General features: G+C 43.5%; 1 long non-coding RNA gene across 1 annotated transcript in view; it reads left to right on the top strand.

Moving 5' to 3' along the window:
• Positions 1-3,161: 3,161 nt before the first annotated feature.
• Positions 3,162-27,656, top strand: part of LOC112430918 (uncharacterized) — a 51,275-nt gene continuing 26,780 nt past the window's right edge. The window contains exon 1 of the long non-coding RNA XR_013094773.1: positions 3,162-3,212. This is a non-coding gene — a long non-coding RNA (uncharacterized LOC112430918). The remainder of the gene's footprint in view (positions 3,213-27,656) is intronic.

Here is a 27,656-nt window from a genome sequence, read left to right as displayed (position 1 = left end):
GTTCTCACAGCATGAACACTATTATTAGACAAACACACTACAGTGAGAAGCTCATCAGCTTCACACTAACATGAGTCTGTGCTCTGTGGATGTGTATCTAGCATGGTGGTTAAAGGACAGTGGGGAATGAGACCTCTCGGTCTCGATCTTTGCATTCTGATTGGTGAAACTGTACTTCTTCCCTCCGCCCCCAACCCCACATATCCCCATCAGTGTTGGTCAAGTTACTTGAAAAAAGTAATCAGTAACTAATTACTGATTACTTCCCCAAAAAAGTAATCCCGTTACTTTACTGATTACTTATTTTCAAAAGTAATTAATTACCCAGTTACTTAGTTACTTAGTTACTTTTTAAAAACACGATTTACAACCTGAAGAGGTGATAAAGCGATAGATCTTTCAGCCCAATTCTACTTTTTCTACATAATGCATCATACAAAATGTAATCAAATGGAAAAGTCTTTTTTTTTAACTTGTTTTATCAGTTTTAATCTTTTAACTTTATGCATCAAGCAAAAATTTAATTATATGCAACATTCTCTGACTTGAATAAATTAGTTTAACATTTAAACCTATTTTCTACACATTTCAGCACATAAAATATTTTTTGTGTTTACACTCACTCTTTCAAATAGATGGAAGTAAAACACAGCAGAAAATAAATAAAGTCAAAGACTCAGCGGTTCTGTTGCTCTATTTTCACCTGTAAAGCAGGACTGCGGTAGGCAGAAATTTACCCTGGTGCAGGTGTGCCGCAGTCAGTTGAAGAATCCGCGAGTTTCTCTGTGAATTTCCCATTACATCGTTCCGCACTCGGTGCTTGCTTGGAAGTTTAGGGGGGTTTTTTTGCTGTAAAAAGAAGTTTTCTTCCCACGCACGATGGACGCTAATGTTTTTGTCACTTTTTAGGGAATCAAACTCAAAGTAAGGTCAGTACTTCCACACTTTAAACGCTGTACGCTCATACTCTCTCCCACAATCGATATGTGATCCATTGTTGATCTGCACACAGCTGTTGTCACAAACGTCGCGCTTGCTAACGTCATTGTCATGAGACATTCTCGCAAAAAATCACGGTTTTAGTAACGCAGCGTTCCTACGGGAAAGTAACGGTAATCTAATTACCGTTTTTGCAATAGTAATCCCTTACTTTACTCGTTACTTGAAAAAAAGTAATCAGATTACAGTAACGCGTTACTTGTAACGCGTTACTGCCCATCTCTGGTCCCAACACTGACTTTAAGTGACTTACAGGTTTCTTTGAAAAATATTTTCTTATATCCAGGTTCTTTTTGCTGCCATCCTCCTCTCCTCCTTGCAGGTCCTCGCAGTGCAGGATTGCTGCTGCTAAAACTAAACAGAGCTCCCCATGATGTAGGACTCCAGTAGAGAACGAAATTTAACTCTTTCTGCACCGCTGGGTGAATGAGACGTCGACAGATTATTATTTTTTCTTTCTATCGGTTTTGTTTTTCTTTACTTGAAGAGATCAAATTACTGGTGGGGACAATTCAATAATCGCTGGATATTGGTGGGGACATGTTCCTTCCGTCCATGCCAAATCTACGCCCTTGCTTTGATCCTCAACCCACTGGTGGGCAGCTCTGAACACCACATCCAGAACACCCTGGATTTTGTTGAGAAGGTGAGAAATGTCATTATGGAGGCAGATGAAACCATGGTCTCGTACGACGTTGCATCTCTCTTCACTTGCATCCCAGTCACGGAAGCGTTGGAGGTAGTCCGTAAGAGATTACAGGATGACACCAACCTCAGCAACAGGACCACTCTCAGCATCGACCAAGTGTGTTTGCTTTTGGAACTGTGTCTTCATTCGACCTACTTCACATACAAGGGTCAGTTCTACAGGCAGAAAAATGGGTGTGCCATGGGCTCCCCAGTTTCACCCATCGTGGCCAATTTCTACATGGAAGAAGTGGAAAAGAGGGCTTTGTTATCCTACCCTGGAACACCACCAAGCCATTGGTTCAGATATTGGTTAGGGCCATTGGTTAGGGCCATTGGTTAGGGCGACCGTGGCTCAGGGGGTTGGGAAGCGTATCTGTAACCGGAAGGTCGCCTGTTCGATCCCCGGGCTCTCTGTCCTGGTCGTTGTGTCCTTGGGCAAGACACTTTACCCTACCGCCTACTGGTGTTGGCCAGAGGGGCCGATGGCGCGATATGGCAGCCTCGCTTCTGTCAGCCTGCCCCAGGGCAGCTGTGGCTACAACTGTAGCTGCCTCCACCAGTGTGTGAATGTGAGAGTGAATGAATAGTGGCATTGTAAAGCGCTTTGGGTGCCTTGAAAAGCGCTATATAAATCCAATCCATTATTATTATATGTGGATGACACCTGGGTGAAAATCAAATCTCAGGACGTACTACATTTCACGGATCACATTAACTCGGTGGACCGACACATCAAATTCACCAGGGAGGATATGAAAAGTGGCAGGTTAGCCTTCTTAGACTGTGAGATTTCCATCAGGAATGGGGGACATTTAAAAGCTGACGTGTACCGTAAATCTACACATACGGATCAGTATCTAAGGTTTGACTCTCATCATCCACTGGAGCACAAACTGGGTGTCATCGGGACGCTACAACACAGAGCAAACACCATCCCCACTGACACAGCGGCCAGGGAGGCAGAAGAACAGCACATCAAGAAGGCCCTGAGTAAATGTGGTTATCCCAGCTGGACATTTGTCAAAGCTGGGAAGGCACCTAAAGAAACCTCCAGCCGATCCAGGAGAGAAGGACAACCGCTGCCCAGGCGAAAACCTGTAGTGATCCCATATGTGTCAGGAGTATCGGAACAGTTGAGACGCATTTTTTTCGAAACACCGGGTCTCTGTGGCTTTTAAACCCCAAAACACGCTGCGCCAAAAATTGGTCCACCCCAAGGATTGGATCCCCCGACACAAACAGAGTAACATAGTGTACGCTGTTAAGTGCAGGAGGATTGCCAGGATTTATACATCGGGGAAACCAAACAACCTCTGGCGAAGCGGATGGCACAACACAGAAGAGCTACCTCGTCAGGTCAGGACTCTGCAGTCTATTTACACCTACAGGTCAGTGGACACTCTTTCAAGGATGAGGATGTACACATCCTGGACAGGGAAGAACGCTGGTTTGAGTGTGGAGTCAAGGAGGCCATTTACGTGAAAAGGGAAAGACCATCTCTGAACCGAGGAGGGGGCCTAAGGGTACATCTGTCACCATCTTACAATGCTGTGATTGCAGCCATTCCCCAACTCTCTGTGAATGGTACTCATGGCCATTGATCAGTGGTCTTTGATCAGTGGGTTTTGGCCAGTGGTTGTTGATCAATGGTCATGAGAATTTACATAATTATGATTAAGGAACTGACCTCCCAGCCCATTGTTCCTTCAGTGGGCTGGTATCAGTCATTATGCAAATGTACTGTTTATAATGTTGGGGAAACCTGCAGTCAGCTGAGACTGAAGAAGTCACTTGGATGAGTGACGAAGCGTTTCTCCCAGAAAACGCTACGTCCAGATGAACAGAATCAACTTTTGGAGAGACTGAACTGGACTTAATAACAGGAGTGTCTTTTAGACCCCATTCCTACAAAACTGCTCAAAGAAGTCCTGCCATCATTTAATGCTTCAATCTTAAATATGATCAACCTAACTCTAATAATCGGCTATGTACCATAGGCCTTCAAGGTGGCTGTAGTTAAACCTTTGCTTAAAAAAACATCTCTAGACCCAGCAGTCTTAGCTAATTATAGGCCAATCTCCAACATTCCTTTCATATCAAAAATCCTTGAAAGAGTAGTTGTCAAACAGCTAACAGATCATCTGCAGAGGAATGGTTTATTTGAAGAGTTTCAGTCAGGTTTCAGAGCTCATCACAGCACAGAAACAGCTTTAGTGAAGGTTACAAATGATCTTCTTATGGCCTCTGACAGTGGACTCATCTCTGTGCTTGTCCTGCTAGACCTTAGTGCAGCATTCGATCCTGTCGACCATAATAACCTATTAGAGCGATTAGAACATGCTGTAGGTATTACAGGTACTGTGCTGCAGTTGTTTGTATCATATCTATCTAATAGACTTCAATTTGTACATGTAAATGGAGAGTCCTCTTCACACAGGTCAATTATGGTGTTCCACAGGGTTCAGTGCTAGGACCAATTCTGTTTACACTATACATGCTTCCCCTAGGCAGCATCATTAGAAGACATAGCATACATTTTCACTGCTATGCAGATGACACCCAGCTCTATCTATCTATGAAGCCAGATAACACACACCAATTAGTTAAACTGCAGGAATGTCTTAAAGACATACACACCTGGATGGCCACTAACTTTCTGCTTCTTAATTCAGATGAAACTGAGGTTATTGTACTCAGCCCTGAAAATCTTAGAAATATGGTATGCTCGTCACGGTTCTTTCCCTCGTGCACGAGATCACACAAAGAGTTCTGCCTGGTGCCCAATGCTGTGCTAGCGGCAATTGAATTGTCTTGGCTGTGCCAGCAATGGGTCTGCACTAGACAGACCTATTGCTGTCCACATGTTTTTCACATTGTTTTTATTTTCATCTAAAAGTTCACTGTAGTAATTTCTTTTTCTGCTTCTTATAATTATTATCAGTTTATTCTTATACTTTTTGTAGGTTTGTTCAGCTTCTATTGTTCTTTTCTTTAAAACATCTTGAATATAGATGTTCAACATGTTCTCACTCCTAACTCGTCAAATGTGCGACGCATGGTCAAGCTCCCTCTGCTTCACTTATTGACACGCCGGGTACCCCCCTCGCATCGAGAATTGATGTGCAGGGTCCTCTTAGGCTACTGTTAACGGTTCAAATATTAAGGAGGGATATAGGAGGAAATCCAAAATGACAACACTGGTCCCAGAAGGTTAAGGTCAAAACAATGATTTTAATGAACACGCGTGGGGAGATGAACACTGCAGAACATCAGCTGTAGATCTCCGCCCAACAATACACCAGCAGTTGTCTTTATAGCATCAGGGTATTATTTATGACGCCCCCTCATGCGTCATCACATGCATAAGTTTCAAAACCACAAATGTTCTTTTAACGACTTTTAACTAGTGTTGGGACTAACGCGTTATTAAGTAACGCGTTACAGTAACTACGTTATTATTGTGGTAACGAGCACGGTAACTAGTTATTATGCCAAAATCAGGAACGCGTTAGTCGTTACTGGGATTTAGATAGGGTCGTTACTCGTTACTTCGTGTGGTGGCTATCGCGGAGCTTCCACAGATTCAGTAACATTAGCAAGTGGTGGAGGCCAGCAGGTGGATGAGAGAAAGGGGACGCAGAAGGAAAAGAGACCCGAGGCGGCCGCCGGTCCAAGTGTGAACTGAACTTCAGGTAAGAAGTTATGACCTGCAGTCTCTCTGGGTCAGATATGAACCAAGTTTAGGTGGAGTTTATTTTCGTTATTCTGACTTTTTCCGTACTGCGTGCTAGCTAGCATGACGGAGTTTCTATACAGCTGGGTGGCTGCTATGAAGTTAATGATGTTGAACTTTATTTTGTTCATAAGTTATTAGAGTTGCCAACCGTCCTGTCCGGTATTCAGAGAAAATATTACGCGTTTCTTATTGAGGTGAAAAGGAACAGTTTGTCCCGGACTTCAGCTACAATGAAAAAGACACAAAGCTGGAGTTATTCTGTGTCTTTACGCTGCACAGCTGTCTCTTCTTTCATTCTCCCCCCTCTCTCTCCCGTTTCTACTTCAATCATGAAACTGATCAATGATCAGCTGATCGGCTCTCTTGTTTGTTTATCGCTCACTTTGCGCCAGAAAGAGGAAACCAGCGGATGTCGTGCTAAACAACAGCAGCACGTTTAAGCTTGATCAGTTATTGTTAGAATTTATTTAATATTAATTTCTAGCATCAGCTGATGTTTGCTGGAGCCACAGCTGTAAAGCTGCTGGTCATGATATGGTTTGGTTATCTGGTGAGAGGGAAACATGAAGATGAAACCAGGAGATGTCCTTACTGGATCATCAGAGCTGAACAGGTGATGGAGAAACAGGTTTACCTTTTAGGTGACATGAATGAGTTGAAGGGAAGTTATGAACTGTTTCTGAGAGACTAATAACACCAGGATCCTTTTCTAGGTAGCTGACAGCTGGTAACTGTGCAGGTGCGGATCTAGCAAAGTGTTGCCAGGGGGCCAGGTAGGGCATTAACAGGGAAAGGGGGGGACAAAGAAATACTTTTCTTTCTTATTCTCATTTAAAATGTCTCGCTTTTAAAAAATAATTATCTGAATCTTACAACAAACGATTGATAGATTGATACATATATACCATCAGAACAGTGTACATCACTGTCACAACAGTGTTTATTTTCATTCAAAGGCTTTATGATTTTTCCTATAATGGTGGGCCGGTCTCTAGTCAAAATGCCCGGGCCAATTTTCTGTCCCAGTCCAGCTCTGTATGCAGCTCATCTGCAGTCTGGTGTTACCTACATCTTCCTATTCAGAAGGCGGAATTTCCAAGTTCTGAGTACAATCGAAAGCACCATGACTGCAGTTTTTGTGTTGGATGTAAAAGGCGCACATGATGCTGTGACGTAGGCTAGAATCATGGCAGCAGTCAATGACGGTCCAGGCGTGGGATTTCTCTCGTGGAAATATGCACATTATCTTTTCCTTTCTATTGGTAGGTGGCACAGTGCACTTGTGGCAAGTAAGCAAGCTAGAAGACTGGCAAAGTTATGGAAGCAACACATTAACAAGAGAATTCTGAATAAAACCAAAGTTACTTTCCCTAGTAACTAGTTACTTTGAAAGTAACGAGTAACTTTTGAGAGAAGTAACTAGTAATGTAACTAAGTTACTATTTTAAAGTAACTTACCCAACTGTGCTTTTAACACAGTTAGAAAAGAACATTCTCTTCGCCTCCAAGCCAGGTGTTTTCTGCTGCTACCGAACGCTCACTTATCGTCCAGAACATCAGCAGCACATCCTGCAACAAACTTGTCACTTAGGCAGGCACAATTTTGCAGTCACAAGCAAAATATGTCTGAACTCTCACCTAGACCCAAGTTCACCTACTCTGTATGTGTGTATGTGTACATGTGTGTATGTGTGTGTGTGTGTGTGTCGACCTCACACGAACTTTGTCTTATGAGAAGAGAGGCCAATTCTCATGTGCAGAATAACCATAGACATAGGTGCAATAGACTCCGTACTTGAAATGTGCAATTCACTTGTATTTTATTTTTATTCCTATTTATTCTATTTATCCCCTTCGTATATTTTATTTATATATGTCTCTGTATTTATATATGTGTGTGTGTGTGTGTGTGTGTGTGTGTATGTGTGTGTGTGTGTGTGTATATATATATATATATATATATATATATATACATATATATAATAATATATATAATACAAACTTCAAATCAACAAGAAAACAGCAGCAAACATGTGGATCAAAATTCTTTAAAAAACAACATGTGGACTTCAAGGACTTAATACACTAAAATGAAAGGAGGAGCAAAAAATAGAGGTTTAACAGAATTTGAAATAAGTAAAAGTAGTCACCTGTGATCTTTAAAATGGTTCTGATGTGTGCTGCTGTTTTTAACTTTCAACATTTCTTTGCTGCCACTGTGAATACGAATGTGGTCTTTACCTAATTAAATAAAGATTACACAGCCTCACTGCTTCATCTTCTGGTACAAACTGGTGTTACATGGAAGTACAGCCCAAAACCAGTTTAGCTTGAGTTTCTTTTTTCTGGCTCATCCCCCGCGAAGTCACAGCAGGTGTTGTTTCAAAGCTGGTGGACAGATTTAGTTCATTTTGGAAGTTTTAAGAGCAACTGCTGTGAAAATATTTGCAGCTTTGGGAGAAAATGATTTAAGAGAAGATTTTACAACAGCAAAAGATTAAATATGAATGAAGAATTGAAATTTAACTGAGGTAACACATAAAATGAATACATAAAAAAAAGAAGTTAATTTTGGAAAAACTAAGAAAGCTAAAATAAAATAAATTGATATAGAAAACCATATCTGCAATTTTGATACATGATTAGTTTGGTAAAAAATACATTCCTATAACTTTAATAATACAGTAACAAGTACAACTACTAAACACTACTGTGTCCTAAGGGAACAAAGATTAAAATGTAACAGGGATAACATAAACTTAATATGCATATCTATACATACAGCTTAAATGTAACATTCAGAATTATTCACTGCAGGTCCAGAAATCAGAGCTACCTCATCAGATCCAAGTGTGACATCAGCAATTATTTTATGCGTCTCACTCCCGACGCATAAAATACTGACGATTTGTCACGTCCCTTAACTTCTCATGCTGACGCTAAAGTTACCCTTCCACGTTTTTATGCAACGCTGTGGGTTGTCAATTCATTCCAATATGAACCCGCTTGCGGCGATCAGAGACACTTCGAGCAGAGGCTCCAGCCATCCATTTACTCCAATAATAACCCCGTCATGGCGAAACATGACGCTGTGAAGCACAATCTAACTGGAGAACCGGGGACCCTCTCCGCGAACTGGTTTTTCTCCCTAATTTAATGCTTTCTTTTAATGACATCGTTAACATTTCTCAACAAAAACACATGAAAGTATCACTGATAATTCAACAATAAAATCGCTTCATGTTGTGGCCATCACACAGTGTTTTCCAAACTGATTCACGATCTGAAAGTGCGCAGATTTAACGTACATAATCCTTTGTTAGGTTTATTATTTTCATTTCACACGTAAAACACATTTATAGATTCATTCACCACTCCTGTTAGTTTTGGATGCGCTCGGCTCCAACCAATCAGACCAATTTACGCAGACGCACTAATCCCGTAACTGCACACTGTCACGGTTCTGGGTCCGTTGGACCCAGTATTTTGAGTTTTATTATGTTTGGGTTTTAGTTTGCATCGGGGATTGTTTTCTTGTCCTCTTGTTGTGTTTATGATGATGATTATGATGTTTATTATTAGAGTTTCATGTTTTTGTTTATCTGGGTTTAAGATGCGGGTTTAGTTTCATATGTCATTTCCTGTCTGTCTCTCGATGTCGAGCCTGCGTGTGATGTTTTATTGTGAAGGTCTGCGTCTCATGTGAGTGTGTTCAGTTTTACCTCTGTCTCGTCTTACTGATTGTTCCCAGCTGTGTCCACCACCTGTGTGTAATTCCCGTGTTTCTCTGTGTGTATTTAAGTCGTGTCCTCCGTCATTGTAGTTGCTGGTCCGTCTGTGTATCTACCATGTCTCACCCGTGTGTTCTCCCTGCTGTCCATCGTCATTCTCCTCTGCTCGTTCTCATTCAGGTTTGTTCTTTGTAGTTTAGTTGTTTTCCAGTATAGTTTAGTTCGAGCTCCATTTGCTGTTTGTCCTTATTTTGTGCTTAATAAACCACCCTCACTTCTCCACTACTGCCTGCGTTTGGATCCTCATTTTCCTTTTCTACACGGCTCTCCTCACCCACCGTGACACACACTACCCATAATCCTCAACCGCCGTTGCGGTTGAATATCACTGAAATATTAATTTCAGTGATATTCAACTGATATTAAACTTGAAATGTTTTCACAGAGCAGTCTGTGTACCAAGAGAACTACTTTTGCAAAAGTTTATTTGATTTTTTTTTTTTTGGTGATGTATTCTCATGTGTAAGACACTTGCTTGGCCACCCAGCTAATGTTAGTACTGCTCTATTTTAGCAATGTATCTTTTCTGTAATCAATTCAGGTTTTTTTTAACCCTATTCACGTAATTAACTCAATATTAACGACTTTAATCTCGTAATTGATTTTTTTTCTAAATATGGTGTAATACTGCCTCGTAATATAAGTTATTTCTTTGGTCATAAATTATTTTTGTAATCGTTTCACCAAAACAGACCTGAAATAATCCCTACATGTTCCATTTTCATTTGCAGAAATGACAAAGCCAAAAACCAAACCATGCCCTTCCTGTCAGGCTCCAAACACCTGCAACAGGAAGACATGCAGTGGATGCCTGGGCAGCCTGAACCTAAAGGAGGGATTTGGGGAAAAAAAAACAAGAACAGTTTAAAAACAGTAACTGGGCTGCCTCTGTTAAAAACAACAGAAATGCGAGCAGGGTGGTTAATTCAGCCCAGTTGTCAGTAAGTTTAAAAGTTCTGATCTAATAAGTGGTTGGTCTGCTAGGCAATTCTTTATTAATCACAGTTGTCAATGTTTTCTTGTATATCATGAAGTAAGAAACTAACAAGACATGTATATACACATAAAATATTAATTTATAAAAGAGCATAAATAAAAAAGTTATTCACATCAGAATAACATCATCACACTAAAGACATCCAACTAGAAAAAACTTGTTAAAAACTATTTTTATTAAGCTACTTCTGATTTTTAATTTAATCGGCTATTAACTTAGAGACAAAACATTTCAAGATGGATTTTATCATACATTTACAGGTTTGGTCGCCATAAATACTTTTTAACTATCGACAACAATAAAACAACAAAGATGTGAAACTTAAAGGTTTGTTATACATCAATTTGCTTACATGAAAGACTGGCTGCATGTTTTTCTTTGTTGTTCTTGCAGGTTTCAAAGCTACATGCCCTGGGCTACCAGCCAATTCTGTTTCTTGGACAGTTTGACCGTAAGGGCCGTATAGTAGGGGACGTGATCACTCAGATCGAACCAGCGGAAGGTGCTGCACGTGACATCCTCATGAAGATGAGGAAGCTTTATGAACACCTTCTGAGAAGTAAGATATGCTTTGTCCATTATCTGTAACCAGGTGTCCTTATCAGGTAGCCTATCCTAGCTGTCTTTGGGTGATACTCATGGTACACCCTAGATAAGAAGGCAGATCATCACAGGGTACATAGAGACAAACAAGATGTTGAGGATGAGGATAGTTAACAGTCACCAGCTATTCTATTCTATTCTATTCTATTCTACTCTACTCTACTCTATTCTGTTCTATTCTATTATTCAGCCAAGGTTCAGACCAGTAACCTTCTTGCTGTGAGGTGACAGCTGCCCTACATGTCCAGTTGCTAACATGAAAATAGCGTTGTATATGCCTTATTACCTCCCCATGTGTCGGTCACATCACCAAAGCTAGCCATCGTGAACCTCTGGTGTTACCCACCTGAACAATTTTGCGTGTGTGTGTGTATAGTATGGTCTTTCACACTCATGTATATACAAATGTAATTTTAAAAATCTTCACAAAAACCAGACCTGATAATTCTCTTTGAGACTTTCTAGTATAACAAATGTTATATAATGTTACCAATATGAACACCAAGATTCTTAAATAACTTATATACTTCTTAAGAGGTTACCTGATTACCTCCCTGAGGTAGTTAGCATCACCATTGTACAAAACTCTTAAGTCACAGTACTAGCTTGAAGTGTCAAATGTTATTCACTACAAAGTCAGGAAAGTAGTGTCATCAGAGGAAAAAGTCATTATCTATCTGGATTTATAGTCACACTCATTAATTTATTAATGTATAATGTAGAAAAGCACTACAGATGTCACACTACCCTAGAGGGCACTTGTACTGAATGATTTGGGTCAGTGAGCATGTGAGATGACTTATTTGATGCCAATATTTACAAGTTGTAACTTTAGTAAAAACTTAACTGTGCTCTCTCATCCAGCAGGTTCCAATGGATCGTGGCTGCTGCTGTGGTCCTGCTTGACATCTACTACATATATTATTACTCTCTGACTTGATTTATATTACAATGAAGGTGTATAAAGCATGACATGAATATAGAAGATATTTCATCCTAAAAAAATGTCATATGTCACAACCTAAATTGTCCTATTTTGTGTATGGTTGTCGTTGTTGTTTGTTATGTTTTTCTCCTGACAGTGGCAAAGTGTGGGATGACACATGGGAACCTGCGCAGTTTTACACACAGTAAACCAGGCACCACAGGTCGCAGAGATCGCACAGTTCACAGTTTGTAGTTCAGCATAAAAGTTCAAAATAAAATATTTACTATACATTTCAACCAGTGTCAGTCTCTGTTTCACTCTCTAATTGTGGCTTAAGTACCTAACACATTCATGAATCTGATCGATCAATAATATCTTCCCTGCACTCGATATCTCATAGTTTTACATATCAGCCAACATTATTGTCTACATCCTCATAAATATAGAAGTGACCTGCTTATTATAACATGTTACAAGTTAAAGTAATACTGCACTGCACGTAAAGTAAGTAACACCTACTGTGTATGGGAGCCTAAAGCAAAGTTAACTGCACCAGTACCAGCTTCAGAACATATTGTATATTATGTTTCTACCTTTTTGTAATATGTCATGTTTAGATGCAGTGACAATTGCACATTTGGAGTTGTGGTCATATGTGGTTTTTATATACAGGGTATTAGAAAAAAATTGACATTTTTTGCTATTTTTCTTGTTTGTTTGCACAATATTATTGTGTACATATTACATATGTAACATTATTGTTAATATTATTATTAGATATCAAAGATACAATTTGATTAAGGGTTTTCCTGTCATAATTTCAATACAAATGCAATTACACACGTAAACAATAGGATCAAAATAAACTTTTAAAAAGTCTGTTGATCAAATGCTGATTTTCAAAACATTCTAGAGGAAAACAGAGATAAAATAATTGGAACAGTAACAGTGATCGTGGATGATGATGGAGGCTTCAACGGATTATTCTGTTTCAATCAATAGGTTCATATCTATGACAATAATTTGATAAGTTTAACAGGTTTGTTTAGGCCTGGCAATACAGCAAATATTCACAAACTTTTGTTTTTGAAGAATGTTGATCTTTTTTGGGATGAAGCTATCTGGCAAAATGATACAACCCTTTTAACCTCATCTTTATGTCTATCATGTGGCTATGATACTGGATTTTGGTTTGATGCATATGCAGGTTACAGCTGGGGAATGGCAGTATGTTGTGGATTGATTTGGCATGTTCAACCACTGTTACACCAAACTCTCTCACTTATAACATGATAAAGGCCTCTTACTCAGTGTCATGGAAAGAAGGCAATGATTCTAAAATGGGAGTTTACTTATGTCATTATATATATCCAGGAATATGTGCCTGAGGATAGTTGTCATGAAATCAATATTAAATCAAAGTATTCCTTAATTACCACAGCTGACACGAGTTCTCCATAGCTGCCCGCCTGCTCAGGATCTGTCTCCAAAAAGGACCAGGGAGCGCTAACATGTTAATATGTTCTAAACTGATGAAGAAAATGCACATTAAACATAGTATAAACTTACTGAGTGAAGTAATGTCAAGAGGATTCCTTTAGCTCCTATTGGGTTGTTTCCTTGATCAATGCAATACAGAATCATTAATCTGGTTTTATGTAATGTCCTGAAAACATGTCAAAATGAGGCTCACTAGTCTGTATGACCTCCCTACAACACCTGGGCATGCTCCTGATGAAGTGGCAGATGCTCTCCTGATGGATCTCCTCCCAGACTCCAGGACTAAAGCATCTGCCCACTCCTGGACATTTTGTGGTGCAGTTGGTGGATGGAGCGAAACCTGTTTGAAATCCTGTCGGCCATGTGAGAGTGTCACCGCAGCCTCTCACACTGCGCAAACACTGAAATGAATGTGAAAAGACGGAGTAGCAGTACAGCGTGTGATCTGGACACAAGCAATGGAGGCACAACTTGTAGAACTTTAGAAAGCTACTCCGAGTCTTTTCGATGTGGCCTTTCAAAATTATCACGACCACAACAACCGTGAAAATAGTTGGATTTACATTGCTGCTCAATCACAGCTGCCTGATCATGTTTTTCATTAGCAATTTAGCAAAGTTGATGGTGGTGGTGTGCGTGTCTGTGTGAGTGAAAGACGGAGAGAGAGAGAAAGGGAGAGCGAGCGACAGATTTTCCATTATAACCTTGATTTTAAGGACACAAAGGCTGTGTCCCAACACGCCGGCTGCATCCTTTGAAGGACCCGGCCTTTGCGGTCTACGTGGACTGGGTCCTTCAAAGATCAAGAAGACCGGAAGTCCGAGGCTGTGAAATGGGATGGTCTAGCCTTCAGATTTGTGTCACCGCTGTCTTGGTGGAGTTTAATAAAATCAGCCATCTGCTCCTTGCTATCTAAAATATAACAGGACACTGGCGTAGATTCTCGAATGTCTCACACTTCTGTTTAATCAGTTTTCTGTTTGACGTTTATTCAGCTGTGTGAAAATCCCGCAGGAACCCACCCGATGGGTTAATAAAGTTTTATTTAATCTAATAATCTAATAACTTTGATCTCAGCCAAACCGATTTACTCTGGAACATATATATATATATATATATATATATATATATATATATATATATATATATATATATATATATATATATATATATATATATATATATATGTATGTATGTATGTATGTATGTCACCAGTGACCCACTGCTGGATAGCGTAGTGGTTAGACTACACGCCTTTGGAACAGAGGATCGCAAGTTCGATTCCTGCCTGGGGCGTCTGTATCCAGTAAGGGTCCTAAGGCTAGACCCCCTATGCTAAGCAAGCCTACCGCAGACATGAGCGAGACAGATAAATATGAAGGCATGCCGGCTCGGACGTCGCCCGGATCAACAAGGTCCGCGTCAGGTGTTGAGGAACCAGGGCACCCTGACGAAAAGTGGGCTACTGGAACAAGAAGGCATCGGTGGGCAAGGGACGAAAACAGGGCGTTGTTGGAATGCTACTACGCAAGTAACCCCGGCGGAAGGGGCTACATGAATAGGATGAGGGACCTATGGATTCTTCGATACCCAACATCCACAATGACGGCGAAACAACTAGTAGCTCAGTGTTCCAACATTCGAAAGAAGGGACTGCTCTCACAGCTAGAGATTGACGAGGTACAACACAAATGCTACGGCAAGGAGGAGTCAGGACGCCAGGTCAGGGGGGAGATATCATCACCCCCACCCGAGATTGGGTACATAGCCCCAAGTGTGATAGGAGAAGGATCGTTGAGTGCGAGAGGAACTGACCTGAAAAATAGGATCATGGCCAAGCTTGAAACCTGGATCCCCCGTAGCCGGTTACCAAGATTACGTGAAGTACCCTCAGAAGGTCTGCTAGATGATGTTAATGCAGCACTACGGGCAATACCTACAACCACGATTACCGACACTAACAAGCTGATCTACAATACGGCAGCAGTGATCAGTGAGATGCTTGGCTACAAGTTGAACAGCCACAAGGGGCAGTACCCTCCATGGAGAAGGAGGCTAGAGGGCAAGATCAAAGTAGCACGGAGAGAGGTTAGCCAACTAACGGAGTTGCAGAAAGGTGCGACGAATAAGGTGCCTAAGAAATACAGCAAGCTGTCCATACCTGAGGCCTTGGAAACTGCCAAGCAAAGACTCACAGCCTTGGCCAGGCGCTTGAGGAGGTACACCAGAGAGATAGAAGGCAGGAGAATAAACCAGCTGTTCTCCACAGAACCAGCAAAGGTGTACTCTCAGTGGCAAGGGAACAATAAGAGAACAGCACCACCAAGGCTGGAGACGGAGCAATACTGGAAGAGCATATGGGAGAAGGATGCAACCCATAACGGCAATGCTCAGTGGCTAGAGGATCTGAGGGCAGACCACAGCGACCTCCCTGAACAGGGTCCAGTAACCATCACAGTGGCAGATATCCAAGAAAGGGTCTCCAGTATGAAGAGTTGGACAGCACCAGGGCCCGACATGGTTCACGCCTACTGGCTGAAGAAGCTAACTGCACTCCACGAGCGTCTGGCAGCACAAATGAACCAGCTGCTAGTTAACGAGAGACACCCGGAATGGCTAACTGAAGGCCGGACGGTCCTGATCCCCAAGGACCCAAAGAAGGGACCGGTCCCCTCCAACTACCGACCAATAACCTGCCTCAGTACTACATGGAAGCTCCTGTCAGGCATCATATCGGCTAAGATGAACAGGCACATGGGTCAATACATGAGCGGGACACAGAAAGGAATTGGCAAGAATACCAGAGGCGCAAAACACCAGCTACTGGTAGACAGAACAATCAGCCGAGACTGCAAGACCAGACTGACCAACCTGTGCACTGCCTGGATTGATTACAAGAAGGCCTATGACTCAATGCCCCACAGCTGGATACTGGAATGCCTAGAATTGTACAAGATCAATGGGACCCTAAGAGCCTTCATCAGGAACTCAATGGGGATGTGGCGTACAACACTAGAGGCCAACTCCAAGCCCATAGCACAAGTCACCATCAAGTGCGGGATCTACCAAGGAGATGCTCTGTCCCCACTGCTGTTCTGCATAGGCCTGAACCCCCTCAGTGAGATCATTAACAAGACTGGCTACGGATACCGACTACGGAATGGAGCAGTTGTCAGCCACCTCCTGTACATGGATGACATCAAGCTGTATGCCAAGAGTGAACGAGACATCGATTCACTGATCCACACTACCAGGCTATACAGCAATGACATTGGAATGTCGTTCGGACTGGAGAAGTGTAGTCGGATGGTAACAAAGAGAGGGAAGGTAGTCAGAACTGAGGGGATTGAACTACCAGAAGGCAACATTGCAGACATAGAGGACAGTTACAAGTACTTGGGGATCCCGCAGGCGAATGGGAACCATGAAGAGGCCGCAAGAAAAGCTGCAACCACCAAGTACCTGCAGAGGGTCAGGCAAGTCCTGAGGAGTCAGCTGAATGGTAAGAACAAGATCCGGGCCATCAACACGTACGCCCTGCCCGTGATCAGGTACCCTGCTGGGGTAATAGGCTGGCCAAAGGAGGAGATAGAAGCCACTGACATAAAGACAAGAAAGCTCCTTACCATGCATGGAGGGTTTCACCCCAAGTCCAGCACCCTGAGGCTGTACGCTAAGCGGAAGGAAGGGGGCCGGGGACTGGTGAGTGTCAGCACCACAGTCCAGGATGAGACAACGAACATCCAAGAATACATTGGGAAGATGGCCCCAACTGACCGAGTGCTCAGTGAATACCTCAGGCAGCAGAAACCCAAGAAAGAGGAGGGAGACGAGGAACCATCATGGAAGGACAGGCCCCTGCACGGTATGTACCACCGGCAGATAGAGGAGGTGGCTGATATCCAGAAATCCTACCAGTGGCTGGACAAAGCTGGACTGAAAGACAGCACAGAGGCACTAATCATGGCAGCACAAGAACAAGCTCTGAGCACAAGATCCATAGAGGCTGGGGTCTATCACACCAGGCAAGACCCCAGGTGCAGGCTGTGTAAAGATGCCCCAGAGACAATCCAGCACATAACAGCAGGGTGCAAGATGCTAGCAGGCAAGGCATACATGGAACGCCATAACCAAGTGGCCGGCATAGTGTACAGGAACATCTGTGCGGAGTATAACCTGGAAGTCCCGAGGTCAAAATGGGAGATGTCCCCAAGGGTGGTGGAGAATGACCGAGCTAAGATCCTGTGGGACTTCCAGATACAGACGGACAAAATGGTGGTGGCTAACCAACCGGACATAGTGGTGGTAGACAAACAGAAGAAGACGGCCGTAGTGATCGATGTAGCGGTTCCGAATGACAGCAATATCAGGAAGAAGGAACACGAGAAGCTGGAGAAATACCAAGGGCTCAGAGAAGAGCTCGAGAGGATGTGGAGGGTGAAGGTAACAGTGGTCCCCGTGGTAATCGGAGCACTAGGTGCGGTGACTCCCAAGATAGGCGAGTGGCTCCAGCAGATCCCGGGAACAACATCGGAGATCTCTGTCCAGAAGAGCGCAGTCCTGGGAACAGCTAAGATACTGCGCAGGACCCTCAAGCTCCCAGGCCTCTGGTAGAGGACCCGAGCTTGAAGGATAAACCGCCCGCAGGGGCGTGCTGGGTGTTTTATATATATATATATATATATATGTAGTATATACATTGGGTGAATGTGAATATGAATAGACATCTGACTATTTTACAGGATAGACAATATAAGCATATTTAAAATTAAAGGAATTGAAATGTACATTGTGCCTTGGTTTAGTGTCTGGAAGAGAGTCCTGTCTCAGTCAATTATAGATGATGTGACAGGGCGGGTGTGTGTGTTTAGGGCACGGATGGCTTGGGGATAGAAGCTCCTCTTGAGTCTCTCTGTCCTTGCCCGGAAGATGCGGAACCTTCTACCAGATTGCAGAAGTTGGAACAGTTTGTTGCCAGGATGGGACGGGTCCTTCAGTATCTGCGCTGCTCTAGTCCGGCATCTCCTGGTGTAGGTGTCCTGAAGCGGGGGGAGAGCAATCCTGCAGCAGCGTTCTGCTGTACGGATCACTCTCTGGAGAGCTTTTTGGTCCTTCACACAGCTGTTCCCAAACCACGATGTCATGTTCTGTGTGAGGATGCTCTCCACAGCGCCTGTATAGAAAATCCTGAGGATCTTTGGAGAGACCCTGAACTTCCTCAGTTGTCGTAGGTGATACAGGCGCTGCCTAGCCTTTTTGGTCTGGACCTGAATGTGGGCAGCCCATGTCAGGTCTGAGGAGATGTGGACACCAAGATACTTGAAGGACTGCACCCTCCCCACTGGAGCTCCATTGATGATAATGGGCTTGTAGTCTCTGTGCTGACCCCTTCTGAAGTCCACCACCAGCTCCTTGGTCTTGCTGACGTTCAGCTGGAGGTGGTTGTCCTGGCACCACGATGCCAGATTCTTCACTTCATCCATGTAGGCCGCTTCATCGTTGTTGGAGATGGCACCCAACACCACTGTGTCGTCAGCAAACTTCACAATGGTGTTGGAGCCATGGGTGGCCACACAGTCTGAAGTGTAGAGGGAGTAGAGCAGAGGCGAGAGGACACATCCCTGAGGTGCTCCTGTGTTGATGGTGATGCTGTTGGAGAAGCACCTGCCCACCCTCACCACCTGAGTTCTGCCAGTGAGGAAGTCCAACACCCATGCACACAGACAGCTGTTAAGTCCCAGATCCCTCAGCTTTGTGAACAGTCTGCAGGGCACTATTGTGTTAAACGCTGAACTGTAATCAACAAACAGCATTCGCACATAGTTACCCTGTTTCTTGTCCACATGGCTGAGAGTGGTGTGTAGGACGTGGGCGATGGCATCCTCTGTGGATCTGTTGGATCTGTAGGCGAACGGTGTGTCTCCTGCCACTCTCTGACACTGTGCAAACGAGTTGGCCCCAGTGTTTTCTGGCATTTTCAACTCCTCACTGCAGGCATGTCATGTGCCTGCCTGCTTCAAGTCCTCTACCATAATCCCTGTCCCCAAGAAACCTAGGATCACTGGACTAAATGACTACAGACCCGTGGCTCTGACATCTGTGGTCATGAAGTCTTTTGAGCGCCTGGTTCTCTCCTATCTCAAGACCCTCACGGCCCCCCTCCTGGACCCCCTGCAGTTTGCATACAGAGCCAACAGGTCTGTAGATGACGCCATCAACATGGCCCTACACTTCATCCTGCAGCATCTGGACTCCCCAGGAACCTACGCCAGGATCCTGTTTGTGGACTTCAGCTCTGCCTTCAACACCATCCTTCCAGACCATCTCCGAGGCAAGCTTTCCCAGATGAATGTGCCTGATCCCATCTGCCGGTGGATCACTGACTTCCTGACGGACAGGAAACAGCATGTGAGGCTGGGAAAGAATGTCTCGGACTCCCGGACCATCAGCACCGGCTCCCCTCAGGGCTGTGTTCTTTCTCCCCTGCTCTTCTCCCTGTATACTAACTGCTGCACCTCCACCCACCAGTCTGTCAAGCTAATCAAGTTTGCAGATGACACCACCGTTATTGGACTCATCTCGGACGGGGATGAGTCTGCCTACAGGAGGGAGGTTGAACGTTTGTTGTCCTGGTGCAGCCACAACAACCTGGTGCTGAATGCCCAGAAGACAGTGGAGATTATTGTGGACTTCAGGAAGCACACAGCTCCACTCCCCCCCATCATCCTGACTGACACCCCCATCACCTCTGTGGACTCATTCCGCTTCCTGGGTACCACCATCACCCAGGACCTGAAGTGGGAGCCCACCATCACCTCCATCATTAAGAAAGCCCAGCAGAGGATGTACTTCCTGAGGAAGCTGAAGAAATTCAACCTGCCAACACGGACGATGATGCAATTCTACACTGCAATCATCGAGTCCATCCTCACCTCCTCCATCACCGTGTGGTACGCTGGAGCCACTATCAGGGACAAACAGAGACTGCAGCGTGTTGTGCGCTCTGCTGAGAAGGTGATTGGCTGCAGACTCCCATCTCTGCAGGACCTGTACACCTCCAGGACATTGCGGCGTGCAGCTCGGATCTCAGCTGACCCTTCTCACCCTGGACACAGTCTGTTTGACCTGCTCCCCTCAGGCAGGAGGCTCCGGTCCATTCGCACCAGAACCTCTCGCCATAAGAACAGTTTCTTCCCCTCTGCTGTTGAACACATGAACAATAACCGTATGACTGTTCCCACCACTAACACATGACCCTACGCTGTGTTCACTGCATCATTCCATGTTTGGCACTGATCACCACCTGCACTCATGTATATATCTATCTACTTAGCACTTTTAATTCTTATTCTTATTTTTATTTATTTATTTTTTCATGTCTATTTAAGCGTAATTTATGACAGTATGTTTGCACTGAAGCACCGCAGCAATTTCCTAATGTTGTAAACCCGCTCAACATTTGGCAATAAAACCCTTTCTGATTTTTTTGTAATGTGATGCTGTTGTCCCTGGCTCTCTTTCTCTGTCTCTCCCTCCTGCTCTGTTCCTGTGCTACTGCGAGTGTAACTACCGCCCCTCCCCCCTCTTCCCAGCGCAAGCACAAGGCTCGCATGTGGAGTGAAGCGGAAAAAAAGTGCGAGAGAGAGGGTGAGAGAAAGAAGAAAATCCCCCACGGCTCGCGATAAGGAGCCGGCTCACGTCGTTCACGTAAAAGATCCGGCTCTAAGAGCCGTTTCGCTCGCTCGTGACACATCACTACTGTCATAGCCTGTCAACGACGTTGATTAGCTGCGTATATACAAATGTGAATCGCATCATTGGCTGGACTATGGGATAAGGTGGCATCGTTCTAATCCCATACGGGAGCAGCCAGTCACTCACTGACTAACACTGTAAAACAGAACTGTTAAAGTATTCATTTTAATTTCAATTCAGGTTAGATATTTTCTTGTGCGCAATGCAGATTTTTTGTGCGCAGAGACCATGCCAGCAGTGCGCAATTGCACACGTGCGCAGCTTAGAGGGAACATTGGTCGTGAGGTCTCAGAATTTGCTCTTTGAGCAAAAGAAGAATGACAAGACCACGGAACTGAAGGTTAATAACATCATGGAGAAACTCGCAGCTCTCCAACGGAAGATTGAGAGACCAGTGTCGGAGTGTTAAAAACAGCTTGAAATTCTCATGAGTTGTTTGCAAAAGAAAAATCACCATCACGGACAAGGTAAGCGACTCATGTTGTAACTGACGTCAGACGCCGGAGATTTTGGCGGAAAATAAAAGCAAATGGTAGTTTAGATTTGAACAAATTCCTTTAAGCTTCAGTATTACCAAATATACTTATCAATTGTCTTATAACTAACAATATTTGTCTAAATAATCTCCAACACCCTGGAGAAACACGGGGAGAGTTTAGAGGCTCTCCAAGATTATATTGATCAGTGCTTTCAGGATCTCGTGATGAAGAAGGCCCAGAGTGCAGCTTCCCCGGCCAAATCTGAGACGCCGTTGTCGAAAAGACTTCGCCCGGCAGACTCCCCCGGCACAACATCGCCAGCCGGCAAAGCTATTGCCGACATACTGGAGTCAATCGACCAACGATTGTCCAGTTTCGACGCAAGGCTGTCCTTGGTGGAGATTCTTCACCAGGAATTTAAATGCTTGCGAGAATCCCTGGAGTTCAGCCAGCAGCAGGTGGAAACGCTCGCTGCTGAAAATGCCACGCTAAGGGAGTTGGTGAAATGTCTCACAGAAAATGTTTCGATTATTTTAAAGAAACCGAATATAAATACATATAGTAATAAAAAATGTCCCATAGTACAAATGTTTTACACAAAATGATATTAATGTGGCCATTCCCTCACAGGGGTACCACAATAACATCATCCAGGCAGGAAACAGCATATGCAATTTGGAGAAGAAGCTACCGCTTCATGAGGTGCTGAAAAATGGCCGAGGCTTCAAATAAGACAAACGGAAGTGTGACGAATTGGTACGAACTATACAGAGTGGAGAAGGCCATTTTTGTCTTTGGACTCTGCAGACAAGGGAATCTGCCAGTAAGCGTTGGTTAAATCCAGCATCATAAAAAAAACAAGCAGTGCTTAACCAGTCCAGGTCAACCCAGGCATTGGACATGATAGGTTTGTAGCTTGAACCCATCCGCTGGAACGTTGAAGACAATATAATTACACAGCAAAGCAAGACACGAGTAGGCAAAGTTCTTCATGTTACTCATGCATGAGGGAGTCCTGCCTGGAGCCAAGTGTCGTTCCACCACTTGACCTCTGTCAGACTCTCAGCCAGGTCCCCCATAGCACTCCTTTTATTGTGGTTACATGAATATGCATAGGGTCATTAACATATAACATCTTACATAGGTATACATGTGAACAAAGAATACTGTGTGTGTGTGTGTGTGTGTGTGTGTGTGTGTGTGTGTGTGTGTGTGTGTGTGTGTGTGTGTGTGTGTGTGTGATTTGTGTGAGGTCAAGATGTGACCCTGTGAAGACTCCCCAAAGGCTGGTGCCAGGAGTCTAGGGCTCCATCTGAACAAAAGGCTCTTATACTTAAAGAAATATACGTGTGTTTGCTAAACCATATATCAGCAAGAGAAGATACGACCTCTCCTAGGAGGTGTGTGATCTTATGCTACAGAGAGTTGTTACAGACCTCCTAGGATGAGACATTCTTTCAATCTACAAATGATTATATACTTCTAAGCATATATGGTTAAATATTTCTAAGCATAAATGGCAATGAACAATACAAAACCTAACAGGACAAGCATCAAACCATGAGACCTTGTTCACTTTCTGATAATCATCACCAATGTTCCCTCTAAACTGCGCGTGTGCTCAATTGCACACTGCTGGCATGGTCTCTGTGCAGAAAAAAATCTGTGTTGCACACAAAATAAAATTCTAACCTGAATTGAAATTAAAGTAAATACGTTAACAATTCTATTTTGCTGCCTCCCTCTTCCCGCTCCTCCACAACCACCCACACATGCAGGGCCTTGGAGTGGGGGTATGTCACCAGGGTGCAGAGGAGGCTACCCCCCCCCCCCCCCCCCCTGTCCCCTTCTGGCTGCCTCTGCCTCAATTTTATCCCACAACTTAGACATTCACATTATTCACACTCTCATTACACATACATATAGGATCTTGGGGGTGGGCACAATCACGGAGTCCAATTTACCATCAGGGTGTATACCTCACCCCTGACGTCGTTGCCCACCTCTCAATTTTAAATACACTTAGTCATTGAGGGCTAGCAGGAGGGACTATGCGCTTACCTGCTGCTCCATGGCAGGTAGCTCCATGCCCTCCTGGGTTTTAATTGCACCTTAGAACACATATGCATCAACACTACAATGAGCGGGTGGAGGGAGGTTTGGAGTCTTCTCCCACCCCCATTCTCTGCGGCCTGCTGGAGCGGGAGGGCTAGTAGGAGGAGTTGGCCGTCCGACTGCGGTCTGGGGTGTGGGGCCTCCCTGCTGCTGCGGAGTCGGGGTGGTCTGCCTCTCCCCACCGCAGGGAAAAGGGTAACACCACCTGGGTCTGGGTGCAATTCCCCCCTCCAGGGACAAGGGTACCTAGACCCGGTTTGTAGAGTACGCTTGGGGAGTGTGATTGTGTGTACAGCGTCTCTTTATGTCTGTCTCCACGTTGGTTGAGTGTGGAGTGAGTGCATATGAGAGCATGAGGGTGGGAATGGATGTTTGTGTCTGTGTGTGCCTGTATGTCTGTGTCTATATGTCAGGTTGGGTATCAGACGCCACCTTTCTGGGGACACCTCAGGCCCTCCAAGGTTTGGAGGCCTATCTCCACCCACCACCACTTCCCCTGCCGGTGGCGGACTCCCTCAGGTGTCGGTGTGTTGGTGGTTCTTTGTGTCTGGGGGTGGGCGTCCGGGTACACACCGGCTCACTCCTTGGCGGCCGCTTGTCGGGGCCTGGGGCTCGCTCGGGCCCCTTTGGAGGTGGGGTGCCCCCGGCCTCTCGGCCTGGGGCTCGGTCACTCAGGTGCAGCTGGGGGCCGGCGGAGCTCACGGGCGCGTCACTGCAACTCCCCCTGACTTCTGCTCCGCGGCTGCTGGGCGAGCCCTCATCTGGGACTCTCCTCAGCTCTTACTGGAACAGTGGCGCGGCTGCCCCTCTGTTGGTCTTCCATGGTCTCTTGTGTTCTGGGGGCCTCTGGATGTCTGGAGTTTTGATCTCCTCCATACCCGCTTCACACCCTGGAGGACGGGGCTGTGGCCCCCCCACACTCCCTAGCAGATCATTACATGGAGAAACCTTTGGAATGCAAGCATGCTGATCCACACAGGTATGCACACATGGGTATTCACAGACGCGGACTAAAGCTTTCTTGGCTGCTACCTCAAAGCACACTGTGCGCTGTCTATCTTGCGTGCTGCACAATATCGTTTATTATTTAGTAAATATTGATATCTATGGCTAGCTAGTTTATTGTGATGGTGCTTTGTTTTCTCTATTATTATGTTGCTCTTTGTTGTTTGCTGTCTCCTCTGTTTGTTTTTTTTGTTTGTTTGTTTTTTTTCCCCATACAGGTGACCCAGGAGTTCTTTTTTTTTTTTTCTCTCTCTCTCTCTTCCCCCCCCTTCTCACCGTCTCTTCTCCCCTTTGGTTTTCTTTCTTTCTCTCCCCCTCTTTCTCTCATTCATTCCCCCCCAAAAAAAAAAAAAAAAAAAAATGACAAAGGATGAACTGAAGCTCTGCCATCACGTAATGTCGCATACTGCTGTTTCTGATGTCATTTAGAAAAAAAAAAAAAAAAAAAACGAAATCAATTCTAAACAGCGCCACAAAGCGACACGAGGCGAAATCTACACTCTGATTATAGTTACAAAACTGAGTCACAGTTATAATGCCTTTATTATTTTTTCGGAAGAGGGCTAATTAATAGCAAATTAACTGTACATTATATTTTTGTCTTTTTATCTTTTGCATTCTTCACCAAATAACCTTTCATGTTCATCTTTATATAATCTTCAATAAAGCCATATTTAAAATTTAAAAAAAACAAAAAAAAAAAAACAAAAAAAACAATTCTATTTTGCAGTCTTAGTCAGTAAGTGACTGGCTGCTCCAGTATGGGATTAGAACAATGTTTGGTTTTCCTCCAGAATACTGCGGGAAGAAACAGTAAAAAACAGCGTTTTATAAGGAAAACTCTCTAAAGCACTCACTGCCTGTGAGCAAAGACAAAACCAAAACACCCCCACCCTTTCCCATTGGTCAAAAAATGCACCATGTCGACCAATCAAAACATGGCATTTAGTTGTTAAGAAACAGGAGGAAGTTTTAGGAGTGACGGTGTTCTGGGAATCCATCCTACCTCAAAAAACATCCTTCCCAATGTTTCTGCACAGATGCGGTGCATGTGCACAACACCAAAGCAGAATCCACTTTTTCTCTCACCCATCCGGAATACTTCTCAAAGTTATGCTTATGGTTAGGGGTAGGGTTAGGTTAGATTGCATCAGATTTGATGCAAAACACCTGATTGTTCTGTAAATAGTTTGAAATGTTTGTTTAAAAAATGCCTTAGCAGCATTTTTAGGTAAACAGCTGCAAAAATCTTTGTTGTTTGCAATACTCAGTAACTTTTTTGAAGAAGTAACTATATAATTAATTGCCCAGCATTGGTCTTTATATATTGCATTTTGCAGAGAGAGAGTTACAAAGTTTCAAAGTGGTGCTCCATGAGAGTCCTGTAGACGAGCAGGGGAGGAGAACGCAGCTGCAAACCACTGTTGCAGTGCAGGAACATCTGCTTTATTGGAATGTGTGAGATGTTAACCACAATGACTCTTAAAAACACTGTCTGAAAACTTCATGCCAACAGCTTGAAGGTCATTTTAGAGTTTTTAATGAGCTGTAGGATCCTTTTTCAGTGTGAGTGGAGAACAGCCAAGTCGCCTCCTGTGATAAACCTCCACATGTACCACTGAAAACAGTTAAATTAGTTTGAATCGGAAATAATGGGTCAAACTACTTGTTCTGAGACCATTTCTTTATTTTTCCCACCAAACTGTTTAATAAGATAAACTCTACACAGACTTCATCAAATATAACTAATGCTTTAACAGTATCAGGATTTCATAATACAAACTTCAAATCAACAAGAAAACAGCTGCAAACATGTGGATCAAAATTCATTAAAAAAACAACATGTGGACTTCAAGGACTAAATACACTAAAGTGAAAGGAGGAGCAAAAAATTAGAGGTTTAACAGAATTTGAATTAAGTAAAAGTAGTCACCTGTGATCTTTAAAATGGTTCTGATGTGTGCTGCTGTTTTTAACTTTCAACATTTCTTTGCTGCCACTGTGAATAAGATTGTGTTCTTTGCCTAATTGAATAAAGGTTACACTGACTTACTGCTCCATCCTCTGGTACAAACTGGTATTACATGGAAGTACAGCCCAAAACCAGTTTAGCTTGAGTTTATTTTTTCAGGACATAAAGTCACAGCAGGTGATTTTCAAAGCTGGTGGACAGATTTAGTTCATTTCGGGAGTTTTAAGAGCAACAGCTGTGTAATTATTTGCAGTTTGGGGAGAAAATGATTTAAGAGAAGATTTTACAACAGCAAAAGATAAATATGAATGAAGAATTGAAATTTAACTGAGGTAACACATAAAATGAATACATAAAAAAAGAAGTTAATTTTGGAAAAACTAAGAAAGCTAAATTAAAAGAAATTGATATATAAAACCATATCTGCAATTTTGATACATTATCTGTTTGGTGAAAAAGAAATTCCTATAACTTTAATAATACAGTAACAAGTACAACTACTAAAGACTACTGTGTCCTAAGGGAACAAAGATTAAAATGTAACAGGGGTAACAGTTTAGAGAATTCAAATCCCTAAAAGGAAAAAACATAAACTTGATATGCATATCTATACATGCAGCTTCCTAAATGTAACATTCAGAATTATTCACTGCAGGTCCAGAAATCAGAGCTACCTCATCAGATCCAAGTGTGGCATCAGCTGACACTCTTTACAGGAGATTCCATCTGAACTCTGTGGAGCCTGATCTCAAGGTTTTTAAGTCTGACCCTGAAACCAGAAGAGGATCTTTCTCTCTCTTCAGATTCATTGTGATCCAGTGATTTCAGTCCTGCATGATCAGGCTGATGTTTGATAATGAAGTGAAGGTTTTTGCACATTGGTAACAGTGAAACAGTTTATTTACAGCGTGGGATCGTTTGTGTTTGGAGTATGAACTGACATTCCTGAAGCTCTTGTCACACTGGTCACAGCTGAAGTTCACTTCCATGTGTGTACGTTCATGTTTGTTACGATGACCTGATTGTGAGAAGCTTTTGTCACAGTGTCTGCACTTGTATGGTGTCTCTCCTGTGTGGATTCCCTTA

Source organism: Maylandia zebra, linkage group LG3, assembly GCF_041146795.1.
Source record: "Maylandia zebra isolate NMK-2024a linkage group LG3, Mzebra_GT3a, whole genome shotgun sequence".
Taxonomy (NCBI): domain Eukaryota; kingdom Metazoa; phylum Chordata; class Actinopteri; order Cichliformes; family Cichlidae; genus Maylandia; species Maylandia zebra.
The sequence above is the reverse complement of the archived record's forward strand: the minus strand, read 5'-3'. Positions and strand labels throughout refer to the sequence as shown.